This window comes from Lagopus leucura, unplaced genomic scaffold (assembly GCF_019238085.1).
Source record: "Lagopus leucura isolate 7727_CA_CO unplaced genomic scaffold, USGS_WTPT01 Super-Scaffold_100030, whole genome shotgun sequence".
Lineage (NCBI taxonomy): Eukaryota > Metazoa > Chordata > Aves > Galliformes > Phasianidae > Lagopus > Lagopus leucura.
In genome coordinates, this window is record NW_024962281.1 from 1,343,944 (window position 1) to 1,363,984 (window position 20,041).

A 20,041-nucleotide genomic window follows, 5' to 3' on the forward strand; every position below is an offset into this window, starting at 1 on the left:
GAAAACCCTCCACCTCCAAATAAAGCATCGCTGTTTTTCACAGATGTATCCACAGATGCCCTTCCACAATGAAGGAGCTCTGCTCAGCACCCTTCTGAGCTCTCAGCCCCCCATCAGCAGTGCCCTCAGAGTGATGCAGAGCTGTGCTGTGCCCAGAAACCTCCTGCTCTCAGTGCCCACAGCAGAGGCACCTCGGTGAGCTTTGCCCCACAGGCAGCACAGCCCGCAATTACTGCCCCAGCTTTGTTTGCCATGCTGATCGGCTCTGATAATTAGACACATTTCCAGGAAACCACATGGTTTGTGATATCACACCTATAAAGGGCAGCCATATTTCAGACCAAAGGTATGAGTTTATTACTGGAGCTAATAGTAAACGCTTGTTAGTATTACAAAGTCAAACGGCTGCTGATTTAGCAGCCAGGTGTGCAGGTCTGCAAACATCATTCTGGCTGCTCTGGACCATCGTCCTCTGCTGGTTCCTGAAGTTCCCCACATCAGTACATGCGACACAAAGCCCCACACTGCCAACATGGCACAAATGGAGCAGCTCATTGCTGAGCATCTCCTGACTGCTGCTGACAAAAGTCCTCTGCTGCACGGGGCCGAGGAAAGGAGCCTGTCCCACCGCACAGCACAGGGCTGGCTTCTCCTTGGCTGAAATGCCTACAGGAAAGTCAGCATCAGAGCACAGATTGGTGAAAGTCTTCCCTAAGAAGGGAGCAAACATCTACAAACCTGAAGCCCCCACCCTGCACCATCCAAGTCCATGGGCTTTCTCCATGCTCTGAGCACAGAGGTGTCAGTACCACTGCTGGTGGGTGCATCGGTCCATGGGCAGGGTGAGAAAGGAGGTGTGAAACCATGCCATTAGGGATTCTGAACTGTTACCTGAGGGCAATTATATGCACATTCCACTAATTGCCCTGCTCAGCAATGTGGAAATCAGTGCCACGTCATGGAAACAAGGCAGGAGGATGAGTAAGCAACAAGCACTGCAGCCACGGGGGTGGGTAGCAGCAAGCATTGCTGTCCTTACCCTACACCCAGCTGAGGAGCTGAGGCACCAGGATCCACATTACACGGACACAGGACTGTTAACCTTCCCTTCCGTGAGATGGGCGGGCTGGATGAAGTCAGAAGTAAGCAAAGGGACACGCACAGATGGAGTAGGCATTGGTTTGCCAAGAGATTTCCAGGAATAGGAGGAAATTCTGCCACAAGGAAACAAACAGACATAGCTTTCACTGCCAGCACTGCAGCTGCCCAGTGCCAGGGCTGGGCTGTGGGATGCTCCCAGGACCACACAGTGCACGTGTTCTGGCTGCACAGAAGGAACACCCAAGGGCTGTGCTGATGGTTGCACAGAGCAGCGCTCAGCTACAACAGGAGAAGCAACAGCCCTATTTCAGTGTAGGAAATTTCACACCTCGGGTACAGCTCTCGCCTATTGCTCTCTGTTTCACAGTGCAAAACCACGGCGCTGCGTGCTGCCGCTCCACCCAACACTGCAGTGAGCAGAGATGTGGCACTGCTGCTGGGGAGCCACTGCCGGAACAGAGCTTGGTGCATTTCACAGAGCTCAGCCACTGGAAGAGGGATGTCTGCCTTCTGTCCCCTTGGGAACCTGTGCTAAAGCAGGTGGGGCAGTGGTTAAAGGTAGTGCAGGGTAAGGGAGTGGTTGGGCAGGAACCTGCCAGGAGCAAAATGGCAATTGTCTCTGGGCAACCGAAAGCAGAGGGAATCATTGCTCCCTGCAGATCAGTGGTGGTTCAGCAGTGGCAGCACAGGGAATGAAGTGCAGCATAAAGATGCTGGCCCTGGTTCAAAGCAAGCCCAGCACAAGCATGACACCCAGCAGCTAGGAGCAAGCTGTGCTATTAGGTAACAAGACCAGGGCTAACCACAAGCATAACATGGAACATGCCCAGGTCTCATTTCACAGGGCTTGTTCTGTGATGAGCTGAATGCTGGAAAGGTCTTCCAGCTACCTTCAGAAAGAGGAAATGAACTGAGGAACCAAGTCCGGGCAGGTACCGCTTTGTTTTCTCCACCTTTGCTGCCAAAGGACACACAGAGCAGCACATGGACTGCAGCAGCTTCCTATCTGCTAATGCACAACATCCATCACACTCACCCCAGCAAACAACAGCACCTGAGCTGCAGCAAAGCCCCACAGATGCTGCCTACAAAGCATCGCCTGAGCAGCGGGGCTGCAGCAGCTGTATGAGGACCACAAGGCTCCCTGCTGCTGTGCACTCATCTCACAGAGCAGCTTCTGCTCCATGGGGCAGGGAGATGAGAGCAAGCAGCAGACAAGGGAAGAGGGTCACACCTTGTGACTGAGCAGCTGTCAGCTCAGTGGTGGCCTTCATTAAAGCTCTACTTACTACTGAAGTGCTCTTTTCACAGCCGCTGGTTTTAGGGAAGATACCATTAAAATTTCCTTTGATTTTAAGAGACTTGGGCTTCTCAAGGCAGCCTCCCTCTGCTGGGAAGGGCTCTGCAGGACAGCTGCAGCCCCAGGGCTCTAAGCTGGTGCACTGACACCATACCACACAAATACATTGCACTGTAACTTTCTTTCAGACCCAAATCAAGGATTTCCTGTATTTCAGAGATGCAAGCCCAATGCTCTGAAGAAGGTTTTGTTGCTTTCCATGAACAAGAGTGTTTCGCTCCCACACCCTGCTTGCATGGGGATGCTGCTGCAGAAATAGCTGCACACTTGCCACATCTCCTACCCCCTGTCTTCAGAGTGTAGAGAATCCCAGTGCTTCCTTCAGAACACATACATCTCAACTCAGTGCACACTCAGAAGTGAGTTTAAGGGACAGCTATGAATAAAAAGCCCAATCAGAGCTGGTACAAGCCATTTTCACAGTGCTGCCTCCAGACAAGACATCATGAGGACTGCCAAGTCCCACCCTGTGGGCCAGGGCTGCTGTGTTTGTGGGGTGTGCTGCAGTTCTGGTGGCTGTTCCTTCTCCCTGGTGAGGTAACCTTGGGATTTGAGCCACTTGCAGGGGGGCAGAGAGCCTGACACAAAGGTTGCTCTGTGCTCCATGGAGCAAAGCCCTGCACCTCTGCAGCTGCAGAGCCACCTCCAGATGGGTTACGGTGTTGCCAACCCCCTGAGAAAGGCTGAGATCAGCACATCCTCTGTCTGCGCAAGAGGAAGCTCTGGTCACAGCATGGCCTGTGTAAGGACAGGCAGGAAGATGTCCCAGGTGAGAGCAAGGAGGAAGGTGCCCACCTTCCCTTGCTTGGTTCTACTTTGAGGCACTGGACCTGCAGGACACAGGTGGGAGGTGAGGGGATGGTGCCTCACCCCCCTGCTGCTGCCTTCTCCCTAAGGACTTTGCTCCAGCCCTACAGAACCACAGCTCAGAGCACCAGGAGCGATTTCCACGGCCCAGTTTTGCAATGAGCTCCCTGTGGTTCAGCAAACCTCAGGCGCGAGGAGCCCAGGGAACAGGAACCCAGCAAGCGAGGGCTACAGGCAGCAGCTAGGCCCTGCAGGAAAACGAACTCGCTATGGTACCAAACATCCCAAAAACCAACATGGTTTGGGGGTGTGCCCCCACTGCATGTGCCTGTGGGCACAGCACTGCTCTAGAAAACAAACTCTGTCAGTGGAGAAAAAGAAGCAAAGGGCAATGTTACCCTCGATAACAGCTCGCTGCCTCCAGCGCCTCTGCTGAGCAAACCACTGTTTCCTGAATTGAGGTGTCAGGCATGAAATATTTCACATGCTGGGGCAACCGTCACCATCTGCCGAGTGACAAACAGAATTTAAGCCTTTCCTGGTATTTGATGCATAAATCAGGGTGCGTCCTTTGTGGCTGTTGGCGATTCTGCCACTGACAGCAGCCCACGGTGCTCAGGGAGGTGGCAGTGGAAATGCTCACCCTGCCAACATCCCCCTGGCCCAAACCACATTCCAGCTGAGCATTTCCAGAGCACACCTTGCTGCTGTCCTCTGCTTCATGCTTGCTGCAATCATTAGGACATAAGGTACACTGAGGATCCAGGATAACCAGTCCTCCCCTTCCCTCCCACTCTGCATCCCACCACCACCACCACCACCACCACCACACCTGATCTCCATCGCTCACAGCCCCATGAGTCAGACAGACCAAGAATTTATTTTTGCCATTACCTTCCAGGCATTTTTCCATCGTCCCACCAAGCCCACAGCCAGCAAATGCAAAGGAGAGACCACCAGCCTTCATGCAGCTCTTCTCCATTCCTCCAACACAGAGCAGGTAACCACAACTGAGGCGGCTCTTTGCTCTCCTCTCTTTGAGCACTGATTTACCACCTGTCTCCCATCTCTGTTGCCAGCAGCTGACTCCTCCAGCATCCCTTCAGCTGAGCTGAGTTCTTGTAAAGTTTTGCTGGTGCTTCAGTCAGGCAGCAGCTCCTCCTGCTCCCCCATGCTCACAGCTCTGCCAGCACAGCTCTCATGTTTTGCACACACAGCAGAGCTCCAAGCCGGTGCCCTCTACATGCCTTCAGCAGCAGAGCTGAGTCACCATCACTCTATGTGTGGCTTTTCTGCCAATTTATTTCATGTCAAAGCCCTACATTTGCTATCTGAAGCAGGGCAAGCCAACAAGAGCAAAGCTCCCAGAACCTCTGCCCACATTTGGGTCTTATTAGCACTGCAGCCATGCACACAAGTGGCTTCAATTTCTCAAGAATCTTCCTCAATGGAACAATCTAGATGCAGAAAGCCAAAGTAAAAGAGACCCTCTGCCTCTAGGCAGCGTGGGAAGTGCCTGAGAATGCACATTATTTCTAGAATAACCACACCACACCATTCCTCACTTGTTGATGAAGAAAACAGGCTGTGTTGGCCTCTACCCCGTTGGCCTCTGTATGTGTAGGCATAAGGAAATAACGGGGAGCAAAAGCTCCATTTTGCCTTGTGCCTGGTGCAGACACAACTCAGCGCAGGTCCCTGTCCTTTTTGGGCACCCACCAGAGCTGCTCAGACTTTCTATTAGCACCGAGCAGTGGCGGTCCTCAGCACCGCTGGGCAGCAGCAAGCAGAGCCAAACACAAAGTCTGTCTGTCTGTTGGAGGGGAAGGTGGGATTAAGGCCAAGAATGAGCGCAGTTTGAACAAGAACACACGAACTTCCTTAGATACATTTCTGAGCCAGGCATCAGAAGCTCCAGACCAGCAGGGTGGTTGCGGTCCAAGCTCTGGAGCCCAGCCGTGCTCATCTCTCAAGCTGTGTCCCACTCTGACAGCAGCAGTACCAAGACCGCTCTCTGCTTCCTCAGCCACTTCCACCTTCAGGTAACTGCACTGCCGTTTTGGTTTGATCGCAGCATCCCAGAGTGAATAACTGGCAACGAAAGCGCTGCGCAGGGCGAGCAGGGCTGTCTGAGCATGGGGCAGCCCCACGGTGTGCAAAAACGCAGCAGAGCAGCTCTACTTCCTATTTCCTTTTCCGCAGAACCAAAAATAATTGCTGCAAAGGTCGCAGGGTCTGGGGCAGCAGCAGGACGGCAGCGGAGCAGTGATGGTGAGAGCCAGCATTGCTCAGCCACTGCGATTGTCTGAGCAGCTTTCTGGTGGCCTGCAATCCTCAGCTTTCGCAGGGAGTCTGAGATACACGTTGGTGGTTGTTGTGCTTTTCTGTAAGATGAAGGGCCAGAGGGGGAGCACAGGGTCTGACTGGAGGGAGGTGGGCAGAGGGCTCCAGATGGGGGGCAGGAATTGTTCCCATGGCTGGGCCCTGCTGGTACCACAGTTTGAGCGCCTTGCTCTATCTTGTGTTGCTTGCAGGCAGAAAAAATGGAACTGTTTTGTACAAACGCCCATTCAAAGACAAAGCGCAATAGGAATATGGAAGGTATGATTTTAAATAGTGAAATCAGGTCATGGTCCAAGGCTCAGAAATCCTTAGCAAGCAGGCAGTGAACAGGGCCCGAAGCCAATGCAAGTTAATGGTAGGAAATAGGAACTGAAGCAATATCTGCTGATGGGAAAAGAGAAGTGGCCGCGATGTTTCTTGGAGGGTTTCACCTCCGTGCACTTCCCTTCATGCACAACACTCCTTATATCAAGTGGGAAAGAGAGCAATTGGAGTCAGATGTCTGACTGCTAAGGGCATGGAGGGGACAAGGAAAGGCGTTGTGCAGTGATTGATTGAGGTGGCACCTCACGTGTAAGGTGTCATCTTCCTTCCTGCAGAGAAGTGCACTGGGAAAGCAGCCCATCTGCTGTGGTCTGTTCTGCTGGCAGACCTGACCTGTTTCCTACCCAGGGGAGAAAATACAGAAAACTGAAAGATCTGTCCCTTGTTTTGGGTTTTAGGACTACTTTTGGTGCAGCGAATGAGCGTGGAGCTCTATGGAAGCAAGACAGGTCAGTGCAGCAGGCTGGCAGCGGGCACACCTGTGTGTGTCAGGGATGGACCTCCTGGACTGCCTCTGTCTAATGATGCTGTGCTGTGGGTTTGTTTTAGAGCAGCCAGGTTGAGTGCAGGGCAGTGCTTGTATGCCTGCCTTCTCGTATTTACACACAGATCAAGCACACAGGTGCACCCAGCACCACAACAACCCATCTGCAGCAAGCATTCACTGGAATGGCTGCCCAGGGAGGTGGTGGAGTCGCCGTCCCTGGTAGTGTTCAAGAGATGCCTGGATGAGGAGCTACGAGATGTGGTTTAGTAGCTTGTGGTACCAATAGGATGGGAGGGTGGTTGGACTGGATGATCTTGCAGGTCGTTTCCAACCTTGTGATTCTGTGATTCTGTGAGCATGCAGGCACCACCAGGGCTGTACACAGGGGACCCTGGGCTTGGGTTAATTGCTGTGGTAACTGCCAAACCAGAGCCTCCCACCTCTTCCTATGGCAGCACTCTGCAGCACCTCCTCATCTGTACACTCACCCATCCGTGCCCCATCTCACCTTGTGGCAATGAAGTTTAACAAGGATGAAGCCAAACCTCGCCGTTTGAGGAGAAAAAACCTATTTCTACCCCTCAAACCCAGGCTTGGCTCCCACTCCCACCTCATCAAACACAGCAGATCCCCATCCCAAACCCCTCTGCAGGACGGAGCCTTCGGCCACAGAGCTGCAGCTCACTGCCTGCCATGGCTCATACAGAAACAGCGCCGTGCGAGGGCCGACCTGGTGCTCACCCCCAGCAGCCTGGGAAACTCCGACCACAAACGCGCTCTGAATGCATCCAAAGCCACAAGCTGATGCTTTTTTTTTTTTTTTTTTTTTCTTCTTTTTTAGCTCATGAGCTGCCACACTTTTTTCTAAAGGCCCTCGTAGTGTTACAAAGAAGAACTGAAAATTCCCGAGGTGGGTTTTATGCAGTGTGAAATACGATCGCCTCCAGGTTTATCTCTCGAAAGCCAGCCTTTGCTGCGCTCTGGTTTGATGTTCAGAAGGACAGTGACAAACGAACATGGACAAATCTGCTGTGTGCACGGGGAGAAAAGGATCCTGCCAAGGAGACCTCTCCAAAGGCCTTTTATTTTTACCCAAACCTCTTATTTTTGTTAAGTTTTTAACACTTTGAATTTTCAGTACAGCAGCAGATGTTACTCACCAAATCCCTTCTAAATATTCTCTGTTCTACAGCAAACTGTATTTTGAGATGACAAATCTGACCTTATAAGCAGCTGGGCAGCTAACTGAGGACCTTGCTGGGGGTGAGCCTGGCCTTTAAAGCCCCAGGGTAAGCGAGGAAACGCCTGCTCCTGTTCCTAGCTGTATCCTGTTCCTGATGCCCCCATCCCCCAGCTGGCAGCAGGGAAAATCAGACGGGTCCCAAGGCCACGGTTTGGGCTCCATCCCCATTGCAGACCCCCCCCTGCTCAGCAGGACGGTCACTATGGCTGTTGGCACTGTGAGTGCATTCCAAAACCAACTTCTAATGCACCGGCTGCTTCCGTGAAGGCAAAACTCCTGCAGAGAGGGGTTGGGATGAATTAGTCCAGCATGTGTTGGGTGGATGAAGCTCCTGCTGAAGGCTCACGCTTGGCACATTTTGGGAGCTGAAATCCAGAGGCTGAAATCCAGCTCAGGTTGCCCAAGGCCCCGTCCAACCTGGCCTGCCTTGGCTGCGATGATCCGGGCTCAGTAGGAAACCCACAGCCACCAGCATCCCCAGCACCCCCACACGTCTCATCCAGGCATGGAGCATTCCAGCAGTCTGCAGTCACCAGCCACCTCCAGGACCACCGTCCCCATGGGTCCTTGGTCACTGTAGATGTGGAGCTGTCACGGGACCCCGTAATCAACCGCTGCACCCCTGGGATGAGGGGTGTCCTGGTGGGACCTCTCCCTGTGCACCTCCTGGGGATGATCACATGCTGTAAGGGAAGGGACAGTGTTGACACATTGAGTGTTTTTGTTTTTCTAGTTCAACTTGAAAAAGGAAAAAGAGAGAGGAAGGTAAAAATCATACAAGGATAAAAGGTGACAGCAGTGGGGCTGCAGGCAGAGCCCCTGCAAGGCAAAGCACAGCCCTAGAGTGATGCAAAACACCCCAAAGCACATCAGCAAGCAGAAACCACGAGACAGAACCATAGTGGCAAAATGAAGGCATAGCTTATCATAGAATCATTAAGGTTGGAAAAGAGCACTGTTATCATAGAATCATAGAACAGCTTGGGTTGGAAGGGACTTCAAGGATCATCCAGATTCAACCCCCTGCCTGCAATCATTGAGTCTGACCATCAGCTTCTCATGGAGTGTCTGGATGGTGATGCTGATAAAGTGCTTTTGGGGAGTGGCACAGAAAGCCTCAAGTGGCTGAAATGGGCGTTGGAATTGGACTTGGTTGGAGATTTCTCCCCACCCATGTGCTTTGATTCATGTACTCCAAAAGAAGATGAAAGTGGAATTTCCTACAGGAAATGCAGGTTTTGCTCAAAATACCCCACATAAATAGAAAACCAAACCAAAAACACTTGTTGAGCCCATTGAAAAAATAAAATCCAAGAGGCTGCTGCTGGATTGAGGTGAAAAGCCAAACTTCTGTGGCTGTGTGTGCCCCTGAGCTGCGTGGAGCTGGCATGGAGCTGGGGCAGCTCCCGACCCACCTCCTGCCCTCGGCACCCGCCTGGCCTGCCCTGCCCAGAGGGCAATCTGTTGGACCTCCACTTATGTAACACGGCTAATATGAACCAGCTGAGTCACGGAAATCATGTCAAAATTTCCTGCGGATGTTTCATTAGCCATCTTTTTTTGTTTTTTCTCTCCTAGTTCATGCAGGTATCCCCGAGCCTCTCTGAGAGCAGTTGGTAAGCATGGGCTGCCCACCAGCCCCGCACTCTGCTGTGCTTTGAGAAGAGCCCAGCACAGCTCCAGCTCTCAGCCACGCTGCTGTGCTCTGCTGTTTTCATCTTGGGGCCGTTCCCCATCACTCCCTCCAAACCGATTCTTCTCAGTGCTAAGCTCAACATTTTTGCTCTTCTTGGGTCAGCCAAAGGCACTGCTGCTCCTGGCCCAGCTCAGCTAAGCTGTGGGGCACGGAGGGGTGTGGGAAGGGCTGCATCGTTCCCCGCTGCCATCCCAAACCCAGAACAACCCCACTCCCCTCGCAGCTAAAGGAGAGAAGGTCTGGCTGCATCCCACCAACCCAAGCAAAATGATCCTTCCTGATGCTGGAGCACGTTGCCCCTTTTCATAGAATCAGAGAATCACAGAATGGCCTGGGTTGAAAAGGACCATAATGATCACCTGGCTTTCACCCCTCTGCTATGTTCAGGGCTGCCAACCATGAGATTTTCCTCCAATTTCAAACCAGAATTCAATCAGTGCTGCTGAGGCTGTGCTCACCCTATGGGCTCTGAGCTGCTTCCCTGCTTGACAGAGAGGAGTGTGGCACCGGGGCTGACAGGAGCACCCAGCATCACCCTGCAGAGCACAGGTGGTGTAAATTTAGGCCCCACACCCTCAGCACACGAGGTCTGTTGGTAGAGGGCAGCCAAGCACGGGTATTGCAGTTTGCAAACACGGACAAACAACAGGCGATTTACCTCTTTCATTCTTCCTCCTGTGTGAATGAAGCTTTAAGAGCATGTGGCCCCACCTTGCAAAGCTCAGGATAAAGGGCTGTTATGGGTTTTTCTTCCCTTTTACAGCTTTGATTCTTTGACATTTGCCTTGTTTTTTGTTTTTTTTTTTTGCCATGCAAATGTGACTGCAAAGCGCTTCCTGTTGCTGTGTCAGGTGTGTGCAATGAGCTCGCATTGCAACACGGCCCTCGAGCCCTGAAATGTCCTCAGAACCCTGACAGCATTATGGGGCAGCATCACTGACACTGCAGGCAGTGAGCGAAGAATGCAGCCTGCACAGCCCCACTCAGCAGAGCTGTTATGGGTAATACTTTGCCAGAGGGGCTGACCCACATCTGGGCCTCCTGCACCTCCAGTCGAGCAGCTCCTCCTGCCTTCGTTGTGGATCAGCAGTGGGACAGTGGTTGGTGGGCACAGAGATCCCTGCCACGGTGCTGGGTGTGGGGAGCTGAGAGTGGTTCTGTGACAGACACAGCCAGCAGCACAGCCCCAGAGCCAACAGGCTTACAAGATTCACTGTGATAATTAAAGCAAGCACCCCCCCACCAACGCGTTGTGATGCTGCAGAACAGCATGAACTCAGCCAGGCAGCCCGGGTTACCTATGGATCTGCATAATGCAGAGGTGCTGCAGCAGCTCTCTGTACAAGAACAGTGTTATTGCTTTGCCAGGTTGCTCAAGACAAAGCAGATGGGCACACGCTTGCACCTTCGGCTTCAATCATTCACCTTTACCCAGGCCAGCCCCAGGCAGCCCCTCAGCCTGGCTCCTCCCAGCACTGCATGCCCTGGTTTACGGGAAGCAATCAGCCCTCCATTGCATCAGTGCAAGGTCCGTGCAGGGCTGGCACCTTGCTGCAGGAGCTGTGAGTATGGCTGCTGCAGCACAGCCTGCTCTGCGGAACAGCCGTGCCAAGAGGGAAGCAGACACGCTCCCAAATACCTCTCCAGAGCAAAGCTGCCAGCACTACAAGCCCTGGCAAACAGAAAGAACTACTGAGAGCTGCAGCCCCTCCTGCCCAGGGCAGCATTGTGTTGGGCTGAGTCCTGCAGCACCGAGCAGTCATGGCCCCTGCAGCTCAGTGCACACAGCAGGAATAGGGCTCTAAAGCCAAAAGAGTTCCCCTACCCCAGCTGTCTGCAGCTTAGTGCTCTCTGCAGCTCCCCAAAAGGCGGCTGTGACAGTGGGGGTTGGACTCTTCTCTCAGCAAACAGAGATGGGAGGGGAGGGGACGGTCTCACATCATGCCAAGGGGGGGTCAAGGGGGTGTGAGGAACAATTTGTTCCATCAGCACGGGCACAGGCTTTCCAGGGAGCGGGGGAATCACCATCTCTGGGAGTGTTCAGGGCTGTGGGGATGTGGCACTGGGCATGGTGAGGTGGGGTGGGCCTGGAGGTCTGAGAGGTCATTTCCAACTTTCTTTGAAACGAAACAACAGGTATCCATCCACGGTATATTTTTTTCGCCATGTTTCCATGCAAAAAAAAAGAGGAGGTTTGCTGAATGCAACACAGCAAACCACCCCCTCCTCCCCCTTCCCCCCAGGCTGCTTTGTGTGCCTAGAGATGTGTGTACATTTGATTCCAAACAGAGTGCAGGCAAGATAAATTACTGGGGAAGGACGTACTTCAACAAATGGATACTGTATATTTTTTTTTAAACTGTCTGGGTCAGATTTATGCCTGTCAGCCAGAGGACAGTGCTCTCTGAAGCCAAACAAAAGCAGAGCCAGTGGTGTGCTCCTGGCAGCCAAGGTCACAGTGCTGGGACAGTGAGCTGGCGGGGCGCATTGCAGCAGGGAGATGTGCTGCAGGACGTGGGCAGTTCCCCTCCGTGCAAGGAAATCACTTCCAAGAGGCACCCACAGAGTTGTTGGTGGCAGAACAACCTGCTACAGCTCCTACATGTGCACTGCCTCCGGTGCACCGGTCACGCACACACAGCACTTGGTAGCCAGCAGCTTTCCTCCTGCACTCCCACCACTGGCACAGCATGGGGACAGCAGGGTTTTGGGACGTCCCCTCTGATCCTCTGCTCCAGCTGCGCTACACTGCACAGAGGAGAAGCAGGAAAAAAGCTGCAGGGCATCCCACACTGCTCTTCTTCCCACACAGCTGGGGGGTATCACACAGTTTCGAAGCAACACTGCAAGGAAATGTCCCATCAGCTCTCTGGGAATGGGCTGAGTTCAGTTTTCAGACCCACCTGCAGCCCTCGCAGGGCAGCTCCATGGTCTGGTGCTGTGAGAGGAAGGTGTCACACTCATGTGCTGCACATCAGCACCGCACAGGACGGGCTGCTTCTATCTGCACTGTGTACGTGATGCAAATCAAAGCCCTTCAAGAGACTGACAAGGCTCTAGGTGCACAGGGACCTCCCACAGCCACTCATTACCACGGCCTCATCACACATTGTGCATCATTAACCGCAATGCTCCTACAGAGGAAGACGCCGCGACTGCAGCACGTGAAGCATCAGCTACTTTGTACAGCGTTGTTTATTTCAGAAGAGAAGCCATGCAGACTGGGACGGCCACTGCCATGTTTACCGACCTCCTCAAGAGGCCTGTGACTCACGCCTCCCCTTCTTGTTTCTCATGGGTCTGAACTCCAAGGGTTGGATGGATAAGGCAATCCTTCTCCCTATCTAATCTCTTCCCTACTGCATTATCTCAACACAATGGTTTGCTTCTTTCCCCACAGCTCAGGCACATCGATGGGGAGAAGCAGTGGGCCAGCTGCACAGCACCAACAGGGCTGCACGGCACCAATAGGGTTAAAACCAAGGCTGTCTGCACCAGGGAAGGATCACACAGGAGAACTTTGATTCATGGAAATAATGTACATGAAACCAAAGCGTCCACCTGCGTTTCTATACACAGTTTGCAGTTATGGAATTACAGAACTGTGGACCTGTCCCTATGGAAGGGATATCCAGAGATCCCCCAGTCCACCCCCCTTCAGCAGGTCCCCTACAGCAGCTGCACCACCTCTGGGCTCTGCTCCAGGCCTCTGCCACCTCACAGCACGGAATTCCTCCTTTGTGTTCAGATGGAGCTCTCTGGGCTCCATTTTGTTCCCACTGCCCCTTATCCTGTCACTGGTTACCACCAAACACAGCCCTGCCCTCCTAATGCCCTTCAGATACTGATCAGTACTGAGCAGATCCCCTCTTGGTTCTCTCTTCCCAAGGCAAACAAGCCCAGGGCTCTCAGTCTGTCCCCATCAGGAGGTGCTCCAGGCCCCCATCTCTGCACCCTCCTCTGGGCTCTTTCCAGCAGCTCCCCATCTGCCTGCAGCTGAGAGCCTCACACTGTGTGCAGTGCTCCAGATGTGCCCTCCCCACGGCAGAGCAGAGGAGAGGAGACCCTCCATTGCCTGCTGGCCACACTCTGTGCCATGCACCCCAGGGCACCATCAACAGTGGCCACCAGGGCACGCTGCTGGCTCATGGTCAACTGTTGGTGCACCAGGACCCCCAGGTCCTTCTCCACAGAGCTCTCTTCCACCAGCTCAGCCCACAACCTGCACTGATGCAGTCACTCCTCCTTGTGCATAGGACTCTACAGCTGCCTTTGCTGAACCTCACCAGGTTCCTCTCCACCCAACTCTCCAGTTACCCCTATTTCTCAAGTGGTATAAGATCAACTCAGCTCCATCAGTCCCAGCCACCTCCAGCATCACCAGCCTGTTGCATCACACACCACCAACGAAAGGAATTAAGCCAAAACATAACATGCTGATAGAAACACTCATGTGACAAACGAAAGCTCTTGCACGCGCACTAAGAGCAGGCAGCTAAGATAATTGCAAAGCACGAGGAGCACAGTTCTTACTGTGCTGCACGCCTGGCAGGGCACTGAACCTGCAGCAGGGCTGCTCCAAAGGCCGTGTCCCCATCACACAGACACTGCACAGTGCAGCAGTCCTCGTGCAACCTCTCACTGCTGGCAGCATCAATGGGCACAGCACCAAGTCCCCCAGCACGGCTGTCTGGGAGCCGTTGGCTTTATTACCCTCTGGAGATCATTAACTCCGTACCCAGAATTTCCAGGCATGCAGACAGGAGCTGAATGAGGATGATAAATGTCAGCTTTCTCCAAATGAGAACTGAATTCACTTTTCAGACTTCTCATGTGTGTGCTCACAAGTGGGACCTCGCGGCCGTCCTGCGCACAGCTGCTGCATGCAAACTCCAGGCAAACCCAGCTACCATTGTGCTGCGTGTCAGGAGAAGAAATATATATATATATATCCCTAAGCAGGGACTTCCCAGAGTCAGCAGACCCTGAAGGGATCATTGATCAGGATACTCTGGGGATGCTGCCAACTTGGCAAGAAACCCAAAGTTGGGCAGAAGCGAGACCCACGCATCCCACGCCTGTACTGAAAACTCACGGCCAGCTTCCTCCAGGAAGGAACAATGCATTTGTCTGTGGGATGTGAAGGTTTCTGTATTTCACTGATCCTGGGAGCAGGTGATTTAGGTGGCCAGGATACAACTCTCCTTTCTAACAGATATGTGGGTAACAGAAGGGAAAGCACAGACTCTGAGTTGCTGCCATCCAGGACCTCCCCATCTGCACACACTGACCGAGCGCATTGGGCAGAGGCTGAAGCTGGCAGCCCAACGCTGTTGGCATCCAGATGGGGTGGGACATTCAGACAGCAGTGATTTATGAGAATTGCACAGAAGAACCTTTTCCTGTAAAGAGGTGGCAGAACTGGTTCTGCAGACACTCCTCACGCTCACTTACTGATGGAAAGCAAGGTATTTATAGCGAGCGGGAGAGTTCAGGTGAAGTCATTCACCGGCCAATTACTTGCATGCCAGCTGAACACCATTATTGTTGTGTAAGCAGCACACAGCCTTGTTAAGTTGGGTTCCCGTTAATTGTCTCACCTGCAGAACCACCCCCTGCTCCTGCAGTGCCAACACAGCGGCTGAGGGGCGGCAATGTGCCCCACTTGCAGGGATCCTCGTCTGGCTCTCAAGGAGCAATTGTGGATGCAATTTGCTGAAACAATCACAAAGGTTGAAGAGAAGGACCTGAACACCTCGTTGGTGCTTTAATGGCACATTGATGGCCCCAGGTGGGGAGGAGCCCAGCTCTCCCTGCAGGCTTCCATGGCAGAGCCAGCACTGAAGGCATTAAGGAGAATGGATGTACATCTTCCCCGTGTGGGGCAAGTGAAGCATGATCCATGTCAGAGTGTAACTCACACTGTGCACAACTACATCCTAAAGCACTTTGGCACTGCTCTGGCCTTTGGCACACAGTAATTTCTCCATCCTGCCTCATAGCAGCTATATTGATAAGATTGGTCATCTTAAAAAAATAATAATATACATACAGTAGATTGTTTTCAGCTCTTGCAGCCGAGTTTGGCAGGATGGGGCTGTGCTTGGCAGGCATCCCCAGCTGCTGGGGAGCGATAAGCACGGCTGCCATGGCAGCTCCTTCCCCACAGCAGCTCCAGATGAGACAGGAAGGGTGGGACGGTGTGAGCCCCGGGTGTGTGACAAACAGGAGGCTGAGGCTGTGGTGATGCTGAAGAGGCACTGAAGGAAATGAAGCCCCATAGAGCTCACGGGCACAGCAATGAGTGGAACGGCTGTGGTTCTCACGTTTTTGTGTCTCTCTCCAGCTGTGCTGCAGCCCATGCAGAAGCTCTGTGCATTTCACCACTGAGCTGAACTCGAGCCCCATAAACACAGTGGTTTATGTGCTGGAACACCGGGAGATGTGACACAGCCTGAAGCTGCTGTTGGGGCTGAGTTTGGCTTTGAGAGCAAGGAATGGGTAGGAACAGAGCAGAGCTGTGCCAGGCTTCCTGCACAGGGCTGGCAGGGGGAGGTTTGGGTCCCAGGGAAGGCAGGCACAGTGAGCTGGCAGCAACTCAGTGCCCCATGTCTGCCAAACAGCACAGGCACTGTGTGCAGCAGCTGCTGGGATCGACTGGGAGCAGAGGAATGCTCTTGAGAAGCACCGACAGCCACAAACTGCACTTCCAGTGTGTGAGAGAAAAGGAGATGAGAAGGGAAAGGAGCCCAGCAGAGAAACAAAGCAAAGTGAAAGCAAAGCTCTGCCCTGGCTGTGCTCTGAGGATGCCTTCAGCTGTCAGAGCATCCTCCAGCCTGCCGCTGTGAGTCTCAGCCATCAGCCTCTACACCACAGAGAACACACACTGCCCGAGAACAACGCAGCTGCAGCTCTCCTGCCCCCTGCACGGGCAGTTTCTACCTGCAGAGAACTCGGAATAGGGCGAGACGAGCTCTGTGCGTGCCCTGACACTACTTTGCTTGCGGGTAGGCCCCTTTCCACCCGGGGAAGGAAGGAGAGCAGCAGCAGCAGCACGCAGCTCCCGAGCATCGCAGTGCTGGCGCACCCGGCCCACAGCGGCACCGCTCCGTTCCTGGGGCCGCCGCCGCCGCTGGGTACCACCGCCCTCTGCAGTCCCCGGGGAAAGGCGCAGCTCTGCCGCTCTCGTCAGCCCCCGCCTCCATCGCAGCGGGCTGCTTCGAGCTCCCTTTGATGTCAGTGAAGGCTGAGCCGATTTTGCAAGCCGTCCTTCCGGCCCCGTGCGCAGGGCGGGGGAGCGAGGTGATGCTCCTGGCACCGGGAGCTGATGCCCGTTGTGCTGCTGGACAAACGAACGTCGCTGCTTTGAAAGCTTTTCTTAGTAAAGGAAGCCGTACATGTAAAATTACATAATTTCCCTTTTGATGCTATAAGCGGAAACGGGGAGTTTTGTTTCAGGTTTGTGTTATTACCAATGCTGGAGCAGTTGCTGTGCAGCAGCACATTAATCACAAGAGCAGAGAGCTCTGTGGCTTTGCAAAGCACAAAGCAGGAGATGAGCCAAGGGCTCTGGCAGCTGGAGCTGCTTCTGACTCAGCTCAGAGAGCGAGGGAGCCCCAGCCTGCATCCCCAGCCCCGCCAGGCTCTCTGCGAGCTATGATGACACAGAAAATCACAGTTAGGAGAGCCTTGAAGGCTCGATGCAAGAGGAGGGCAGGCTTCGGGGAGAGCTGGAGCTCAGAGCTCACATATCTGTGTTTGGCTGCCACCTGCTCCTGGCACTACGTGATTTCCAGAACCCGACAAGCTGAGCCCAATTCATCCAGCTTTCAGTTTTGAGAAAGCTGGTGCAGTTTTCCCAGCTGATGAATTTGCAGCCTTATCTCCAGAGCTTCGATGGGGCCAAGGAGCAGCGCTTTGGTGCAGGGCCATGAGAGCTCAGCTGCAAACCCTCACACCAAGACCACCAGCTCAGCTCTGGGCACCAAAATCCCCAACGTCATGCAACTGCAAGACACCATAAACATGTCTCTATTGCACCTTATTGTCTTTCCTGCATGAGGTGAGCAGCACACACTGCTGTTTTGCCTCTCAGCCCCACAGCCAGCATTCCCCAAGTGCTCTGAGGACAGAATGGATCATTCTATCAGCTCCTCTAAGGCATTCGTCACCAGAAAACACTCATAGTGCGACTCCAGAGCTTGCTTCACAGCCTTGTTTCTTGAGCTGAGGGCAAAGAGTTGAGAAAATCCCACTGCCTTATTTGTGCCCAACCTCATTTTCACCTCATTTTCAGATGGCGTCCACAAGCTCTTTGTCCAAACCTCAGCTCTCTGCAAGCTCTACTCTGAGCATTCTACGCATCTGAAGAGCATCTCTGGTAGCCCTGGTGGCACTGAGCTCCCTGTCCCATTGCCTGGGTCCTGTGCGATGGCTGTTTGCTGAATGGGGCTTTTATTCCCCAGAAGGAGAGCTGGCAGAGGCACAGCAGGATTTCAGCTGCCCAGGGTAAAGGTGCAGTGTGGGGCTTTCAGCTCTGGCACCTCTGCCTCTGGTAAACCTGATGCCTTGGGCTCCTCTCAGTCCCCCCATTGGCAGCTTTGTCTCCCCGACACCCAGGGATGCATTGGGCCCCGAGATTGCAGCCCATCTCTGGTTTTAAGGAGAGGACCACAGAAAAAGAGAAGGAACTCATGGCTACCTCAACCTTAAAGCTTTTGTGCTGAGCTCCTGATCCGGCCTCAGCCTGCCTCATGTCCTTAGCACAGCCCTCCCTGCTCACACAGCTTCACTGCTCTCTTCTAATCAAATCTGTTTCTCCTCTTTCTCAGGCTCCTGACCGTCTCCTATTCCTCCTGCTCTGCCACCACCACCAGCGTTTACCAGAGCTGCAATTCACACTCGATGCGATGCAGAACAAAGGAAAAATAAAGTTTTGGTTAATTACAATCTGCATAAATCAGTTTATATTCAGGGACTTCGCAGGACCAGTTCTGCCTTCCCAAATGCTGATCCCACCAGCACAGCGTCTGTCTGTGATGCAGTGGTGCCTCCCTGCCTCTCTTGGCTGCATCAGAAAGTAGCCATAAGAGCAATCCGAGGCAAAGGCAAGCAGCCGGGATGCAAAACAAAAGCAAAAACAAACACAACACCACAACAGCTCAGATAACTGAATTGGAAGGGCAGAAAGGGAAAAAAAGGGGGAAAGGAGTCCTTCGGTGCAGTTATGCGGGGTACCCTATGCGGGTGGGTTAGACCCGATCCCAAAGAAGCCGTTATTTCCCCTTCAACCCGCACTTGCCCACGGCGGACGGCGCAGCAGCAGCGCCCGGTCGGACCGCAAACCGCACCGGCTGCGGGAGCGGCCGCTCGGGGCACCCCGTCCCGGTACCGGGGCTCCGTCCGACCCCCCCCTCCGCGCACCCCGGTCGGGGCAGCCCCCGCCCCGCTCCCCCATCCCCGTTCCCCGCTTACCTGCCCCCCGCTGCGGGCTGCGTGTGCCGCCTGCCCCGGTCCCGCTGCGGGGACATCGCCCGCTCTTTCCCTTTCGCTTTCCCTTTCCCTCTCCGCTACGGAGGAGGAGCGCCCCGGCCCCACCCGCATGGAGCTGCGGGGAGAGTTCGGCCCCCGACCCACGGAGGAGCCCGAAGGCGCTGCTCACAGCGAATGGAAGCGATGGAGGGAAGTGGCGGCGGCGCTGGAGGTTAAAGAGCTCGCGTTAGAGGTGCGAGCGGGGCAGAGAAACTCCCCGTACAGCTGTAGCCGCTCATCTCCACAACCCCCAGTGGCTCTGAAGAAAGCTGTTTGCTTTTGACCCCCTCGGAAACATTTATTTCTACAAACAGAAGCGAAGAAATGAGGCAGCAGCCCAGAGCAGAGGCTGGCAGAGGCAGCAGGGATTTCACCTTCTTAAATAATTGGCTTTTTCCTCGTTTGCTTTTATAGTTTTTGTTTGAGATGGAGCAGAAGGCACGGGGCAGGGCTCAGTGCTGCAGCAGCTGAGGATGAACAGTGACTGCACGGCTGCTACAAGCAGGCACAGCCCAGGGCTGTGAACACAGGGACGGGCAGAACCGCTGCTGTTCGGATGCACAGAACAACTCCTAACTGAAAACGATCCGATACACAAACAGCACCGGGCTGTTAAACGATGAAACTCCACCAACGTCCAACAGAAAGGTGCCCCTTTGAGCAAGGATTGAACCAGCTGGAAGCTATTCAATTAAAGGAAGAGGGCTGGCACTCGGTCAAGATACAACCTAGTTCTTCTCCAATGTTTCACAGGGCTCCAGAATCAAGATCCACATTCTACAGGGACCACGTGAAAGAAGTTGTTACTCAATAGCAGTTCTACACCCTGCTTTGTCTCTGGCCCTCATTGAGGATTACAAGCAGCCCAGCAGCCCCAGGTACCCCGTTATCTCACCTCACTGCTTGCCCACTGTCACACTGAACTTGTGGTTGGGAGGAAATAAAGTAGGAGAGGAAGAGTGGCTCAGGTTTTTGAAGCCCATTTGTGGAGCTACAGACAGCAGTGACAGACAGTGATAAGCTGTAAGGAAACCTCCCCCCCCTTTGGCTCAGAACACATCAACAAAAATAAATCAACCACCATAAAGTCTACAGGACTGTAAAGAGAAGCACCTCTGGTATTTGTATAACAAAAGATGATGCAACAAA

General features: G+C 53.6%; 1 long non-coding RNA gene across 1 annotated transcript; it reads right to left on the reverse strand.

The window, feature by feature from the left end:
* Nucleotides 1–7,490: 7,490 nt before the first annotated feature.
* On the reverse strand, nt 7,491–18,923 carry LOC122185652. The gene is made up of 2 exons (XR_006180941.1): nt 18,836–18,923; nt 7,491–8,348 (listed from the first exon to the last, which is right to left on the reverse strand). It is a non-coding gene; the product is annotated as an uncharacterized LOC122185652 (long non-coding RNA).
* Between the last annotated feature and the right edge of the window lie 1,118 nt (nt 18,924–20,041).